This window comes from Zalophus californianus, chromosome 9 (assembly GCF_009762305.2).
Source record: "Zalophus californianus isolate mZalCal1 chromosome 9, mZalCal1.pri.v2, whole genome shotgun sequence".
Lineage (NCBI taxonomy): Eukaryota > Metazoa > Chordata > Mammalia > Carnivora > Otariidae > Zalophus > Zalophus californianus.
In genome coordinates, this window is record NC_045603.1 from 95,592,204 (window position 1) to 95,599,675 (window position 7,472).

The following is a 7,472-nucleotide window of genomic DNA, read 5'->3' on the forward strand; positions in this document are numbered from 1 at the left end:
GAGTTTCATCTATTGGTGAAAACCTCAGAGGAAATGTTTTCTTTTCTTTTTTTTAAGTTTATTTCTCATGACCTAGATAACACATGATTTCTCAACTGTCCACCACATATTGAATTTAATATCATATGTGGTTCTTTAAAAAATGTTTCCTGATTAACCCCTAAAGTCAGGGAAATGGAAATTGTACTCCTTTTAGAGTTGAGTTACATGATACATAGGTGTTTTTGGTTTAGCCAAAATATGTGAATTTTCAATTACACTTCTTAATATAGTGATATTTGATTTAATATAATAACTTGTAATTACCTAACAGTTAAACTTCCTGATCTTACAACAACATTGATTACAAGTCATGCTAATAATTTAATAATATAAACAGTGGCAATTTTTGGCATTCTAAAGACATCTTTAAAAAAAATCAGGGAGTGGGGACAACTTGGGAAAGAAACCATATTTTCAATTACTTTTTCTGGTATTTGAAGAGAATGCCCAATATTCACGAGGCAGACCAGAAATTTCAGATTTTTTCTCAGGTTTAATGAGGTCTACTTTATATACCATAAAATTCACTCATTGTAAGTACGTGATTAGCTGATTTTTAGCAAATATACAGATGTGTGCAACCACGACCCAAATCCAGTTTTGGCACTTTCTTATCACACTAAAAAGTTCCCTCAAGGCCAGTCTCAAAAGAGTAATATAATTCCAGAAATACTAATTTTATAAGTTGAGATAAAGTTTAAAAGTTTGACACTTAAATCCCAAATCTTTGGTCATTGTAGCAAATGGAGAACAGAAACCGAAAGCTTTCCACCAGAAGACTTCACTGGTGAGGGGGCAGAAGACTGAGGAAAGAGCTGAGGAGAGCGGGCACCCCTGCCTGGAACATGACCAGTCCTGCTCTCACGAAGGGGGCCTGGGCCCCTTAGCCTGACTCCTATCTCATTCCTCTGCTTTCCTGCCCCTAAGTCAGTATGTGGAAGCCACGGGGCCAGTTTGTCTCCACAGGCCAATCTTCCAGGGCAGAGAATGAGCTGTAGAAGGTGGACAGCCAAGCTGGAGGTACAAAAATCAGCCTTTTGAGTTGAGTAGTGACTTAATGATAATTACATTCGATACTTGCACAGCACAATTTTGGCTAAAAATTCCTATTATTTTCCTGCTACACATTTTTCACCAAGAGTCTTCAACTTTTGGTGTATTTATCAATAACTGGGTGGACAAAGTGACCTATCCTGTGGATGTCAGTCAGCCTCTTTCCTCAGACATCCTGGACCTTATTAAATGGGCACCTGTAAAATGATCAGGGATAGTAAGGATGGAAGTTATCAGCTCAGATAATAAGGTCCTCCCCCATCATGGCTGATTTTGCTAAAACCTCTGCCAAATGCCCAACCTGTCAAAGGCAGAGACCAAAGCAGAGCACAATTTCAGAGGGAAACCAGCCAACCTCCTGACGGCAGATCTATTACTTAAGAATCTTCCATCATGCACTGGATAGTGCTTTGTGTTCACAGGAATAATCACACATTTTAGGAGTAGATTTGACTTCTCTACCTGCGATGCTTCTGCTAGCATCACCATTCACAAAGTTACAGAATGTCTTCTTTGTTTTCATGATTTTCTACACATCCTTGCATTTGACATTTTGCAGAAAAGAAAGTCTGGTAATCAGTTCACGCCTGAAGAATTTATTTATCCGTAAGCAACCTGCTGGGCAGGGTGCTGAAATGACTTTCTGGAGGCACACTGGTGACACCAGGTGGTGCCATAGACAGAATGTACAGGTCTGTGAATCAAAATATGGAGTGAGGATTCAACTGCAACATGCCCCCCTCCCGTTATTACACCTTATAATCCACATGAAGAAATTGCTTCCTTTACCTAAGATCTTGGTGGGGGTTTTTACATTTCATATTTTTTAAGTTTTTATTTAAATTCCAGTATAGTTAACACACAGGGTAATATTAGTTTCAGGTGTACAATATTAGTTGATTCAACACTTCCTTACATCACCCAGTGCTCATCACAAGTGTGGTCCTTAATCCCCATCAATTATTTCACCCAAGATCTTGTTTTTGTCAGGTTTAGAGCTTCTAATGCCCAAAAAGAAGACTGTTCTAATAAGGAACATTATCAAGTTCCTGATGAGCTAGAAGCCAGTAATTACACTAAATGCAAAAATCATTTGTGGAAGTAAAGAACGTGGCCACTGAACCTCCCCTTGTGCTTTTTTGAGCCTCTGTAAATTAAGACAATTCTCCCCACTCCATTACTTTCAGTTTATATTTAGTACAAACTTAAAAGATTCATCTTGTCAGATTCTTCATTTTCTCTGAATTTCAGAGTGTTTGGATTGTATGACTCTGTCACTCAGTGCATTAGCTATCCAAGTTGTGTGCCATCTACAAATTTGTTATGTTAATTGAAGCATTCTTTTTTAAATTTTTTATTAACATATACTGTATTATTTGTTTCAGGGGTACAGGTCTGTGATTCTTCAGTCTTCCACAATTCACAGCACTCACCATAGCACATACCCTCCCCAATGTCTGTCACCCAGCCACCCCATCCCTCCCACCCCCACCACTCCAGCAGCCCTCAGTTTGTTTCCTGAGATTAAGAGTCTCTTATGGTTTGTCTCCCTCTCTGGTTTCACCTTGTTTCATTTTTCCCCCCCTTCCCCTATGAGCCTCTGTCTTGTTTCTCAAATTCCTCATATCAGTGAGATCATATGATACTTGTCTTTCTCTTTCTTAAAATGTGGGACCTGATGAGACCAAAGACAATACATTTGGCATATAACAAATGATCTCTCTCCCAACTAATGACACCTAACCTAAATAAAATTTCTTTCAGACAAGTTGGTATTATGGTAGATTTTGTCAAATATCCCAATGAACACCACATATACTTTATTATCAGTCTTTTTCAGACACATTAGTATAAAACTACCAGGAATATGAGGTCATTCTGGTAAGACTTGTACTTATTCATATTATACACGTGACTATTTACTAAGACTTAGAAAACTATATTTTTAATAATTCGCTCTGCCTATTGTTGCCCAAAACTCTCAGCTCCAAAAATATCTGATACATTTTATCTTCTCTCCTGTAGAGAACTTGTTTAATGTCTATATATTTGTGAATTTTCCCGTTTCCCTTCTGCTGCTGGTTTGTAATTTCATTCCTTTGTCATCAGAGAAGACACTTAGTATCATTTCAGTCTTAAATGTTATAAGATTTGTTTTGTGACCTAACATGTAATCTATGCTGGAGAATGTTCTCTGTGTGCTTGAGAAGATGTGTGTTTTGCTGCTATTGAGTGGAGCACTCTCTATATGTCTGTTAGGTTCATTTGGTCTAAAGTATGTTCGAGTCTGTTGTTTTCCTTATTGATATTCTGTCTGGATGTTCCATCTGTTGCTGGAAGTGGGGTAGTGAAGTCTCCTACTATTGTGTTGCTGTTCTAGTTCTCCTCTCTGTCAATGTTTGTTTTATATATTTGGGTGCTCTAAATGTTGGGTGCATATATATTTATAACTGTTACATGTTCTCAATTGATCTTTTTATCATTATATAATGTCCTTCTTTGTCTCTTGAGACAGTTTTTGACTTAAAGTCTATCTTATCTGATATAAATATAGCCACCTCTGCTCTCTTTTATTTACCATTTGCATGAAATATCTTTTTCTAACTTTTCACTTTCAGCTTGTGTGTGTCCTTATAGCTAAAGTGAGTTTATTCTAGAAAGCATACAGTTGGGTCTTGGGCTTTGTCTGTCTGTTTACCCATTCTAGCACTCAATGTCTTTTTAAAGTTTAATTATTTACATTTAAAGTAATTACTGATAGAGAAGGATTTACTGTTGCCATTTTGTTCCTCTCTGTTAGTCTTATTCTTTTATCTGGATTTTTTCTCTTGATGTCTACCTTTGTGTTTTGCGGATTTTTTGCTTTGGTATGCTTTGATTTCTTTCTCTTGTGTGTGTGTAATTTCTATACATACTTTTTGTTGTGGCTTGCGGTTTACATAAAATATGTTAGAGTTTTAACTATTTTTTTAGACCAGATATCAAAATTTACTGGAAAGCTATATGATTTAAAGCAGAATAGTATCTGTGTAACAATGATAGACCAATAAAAGAGAAAAAGATCCCAGAGACAGGTGCACAGATACAAGCAATTATGACAAAAGTGTCTCTGCAGATTAGGAGAGGAGGAAGGACTGACTTTTCAGCAAATGATGCTAGCAAATCTGATTATCCATATGTGAAAAAATGAGGGGAGGTAGGTGAGGTGATGGCGGAATAAGAGTGTATTTATTTTGATGAGCACTAAAAAGTGTATAGAATTGTTGAATCATTATATTGTACATCTGAAAATAATACATACTGTATGTTAATTATACTTGAATAAAAAATATCTATACAAGTGCATAATATTGAACTATTTTATTAAATATTCAAAAGAATTTATAATAAAATAACTTTGATTCATAGAATTCCTTAAATAATTTAATACTGTATTTCACAGCTAAAATATGCAGCTAAGAAGCTACTTCCTGATTTCTGGTAGCTTTTATTTATTTACTTTTAAAAGTAAATAAAATAAATAAAAATAACCATGATAGAGGTTTCACTTATGGAAGTGATTCATGCAAAGAACCATATTATGTCATGAAGTTTTCCCACTGACCTTTTCAGATACAGGAATTAAATCAGGGATTTTGTTATTATTGAACTCAAAGACATTCATTAACCATACTGCAAATGTCCACATATTTATTGATGGATACATCAATATATATTTTATATACCTATTTGATTTACATTAATAGTATAATCAATATGCCTCAAGATGTCACTTCAAGCATCATTTCCTCAAGATCTTCCTTGACAATACAACCTAGAGTCACTCTGTTACTGGTTTACTTTCTTGATAGCATTTATATAAGTACATTTACACCAAAAGTGTCTTAAAATACAAGACTATAAACTATTACAGAATTACCTTCTAAAAAAATTATGAGGCCCTTTGCTGTAGATTTTCTCATCTGTTTTTGCTGATATAGCCTCAATGAATATATGCCCTATATTTATTCATTCATGGTCCAATTAATTGAAAGAATAGTAAGCACATTTTCTTTGTCGGGTAATGTGCTAGGCATCGCTAGGTACTGGGGAGGAGTGAAGATACTGATAAAAGCTGGAACCGCCTCAAAGGATTCCCTACTTACGATACGGGCTAAGTTTAAGACCGGAGGCAAAGCGTATGACTGAAAGTCTTGGAAGGCTATAGAAGTACATCCGATTGGACATAGGGGTAACAAAAAGACGGTATCAGTCTGGGGATTAAGAGAGTTTCCCTAACTGAGTATTGCCCATGGTAGTAATAATTCAAATCTGAAGTGATTTTTAACTGTGTTCCACATACCTCATTAGAACTTATGACCACACTTTTGTGTGAGCTTAAATTGTTATCTCATTTTGAAAATGAAGAAGAACATAAGAGAGATTATGTTATTTTCCCAAAATAACCCAGGGGTGGTGAAAATCTGAGGTTAGAACTTAGAAGGCCTCAGATTTGGTCTTTCCCCCTGCACTAGCTTTCCCTACAGTAACAAGTAATGCAACTGATACTATATTCTCTTAAACCCTTCATCATAGTCCCCCAAGGCCACAAATGCACTGCTCTACAAATCAAATGCCTGCCTAAATTAGACTTTTTTTTTTTCCTGTCTATGTAAACAATGACCTCCAAAATGAAGAAAGACCCTCCAGTATCTGTACGTGTCCGGAACAGTAGATATGATATAACAAAACGCAATGGATGATTTAATCTTTGAAAAACTTCACACATACAAAACTGAAAATCATATATGAAAATGTATTAAAACCATATGATCAAACACTCATATAAAGTAGGAAAAATGTATTTCAGAAAAGGAATCACAGAGTTCCCTCTTTCCTGTTTTTGCTCACATATCCAATCCTTTTCTTTCCCTCAATAATATCTGCATAGACTGTTTTTCCTAAAACAGCTTCTACCACACATGCATGCATGCATTCATTCATTCATTCGGTGTTACTTTAATAGCTAGAATGTTCCAGATCTTGACAGTACAATAATTTAAGAATAGTGACTAATAATTAAGAAAGGAAATACCAAACATCAATGATAGAGTTTCTACTGAGCTAATCTCTACTTTTTTTGCAGACCATAATTTATAAAACATGTGAAGTAAGAGTCTGTAACTTTGATGTTTGTATGTCCAGCATCCATCAGTCACCATCCTACTAGCTTGTGTCTAACAGGTGTCTGGCTAATGCCTGGATGCGAAGGTAGGATTTGGTGACTGTATTCAGTTCTGAGAAGAAAACTTTGCAAGAAGAGCAGCGCAAGAGGCCTGCTCTTACTCTCCACAGAGATTTTCTCTTGATCACATAGTAGCCCGTCTTGTCTAAAGCCTCACACAACCACTAGAGAGCACCAGTTGGTTAGCAGAGCTGAAGGTCTGCAGTGAGAATCTTTGCTGCAATACAAAAAAACAAAGCCCAAACGCAGCCTGTTCGTCAGCGCTCTGCGGATCTCAAACCTACTCAGTCTTTTGGAAAACAAACTCATCACGTGGTGTGTTCTCACGCACTGACTCGCGCCCTCGTTTAATTAATCTAATTATTTTTAAAGCATACAAAAACAATCAAGTTACCTTTGCTTAATATTTAATAATTATCTACACTGGTCTGGTTGATCATTGCGCTCAGTACTGCCACCTGCTATCTACTAATATCTGCCTTCATTCAGCAAGGCTGTTATGCTAGCATAATGAATTACTCTTCTAAAATTTGGGTTTTAGGATTAACTTCCCCACCAAAAAAATTAAAATTATCAAAATAAAGTAATTTAGATGTAAGATTTTTTTTTTTTTTTTTTAACAGAGAGAGACACAGCGAGAGAGGGAACACAGGCAGGGGGAGTGGGAGAGGGAGAAGCAGGCTTCCCGCGGAGCGGAGAGCCTGATGCGGGGGCTACATCCCAGGACCCTGGGATCATGACCTGAGCCGAAGGCAGATGCTTAACGACTGAGCCATCCAGGCGCCCCTAAGATTTTCTTTATTATTGAATACTGCATGAGATACCTTAATATGCATTTCAAGTTTGTGAAAATAGTAACATCCAAAAACAGTAAACATCTATACTATTGATTAAATAATTCCATTAAAGTCAACTGCCTTGAAACCAGTCATGAAATTATAGTTTCTTTTTTTAACTTTATTATATGAGAAATATGTATGCCACAAATAAACAGATTTTATTGCTTTATAAACATATTTCCTTTTAAGAATGCTAAGTAAAAATGACTTACAAAAGTTTAAATTGAAATATTCTCAATGCCAACCTGCTTTGGACACCTTATGTCAAATACCCTTCAACAGGCCTCAAGACTCTAACAGTCCTGTAAAATTAA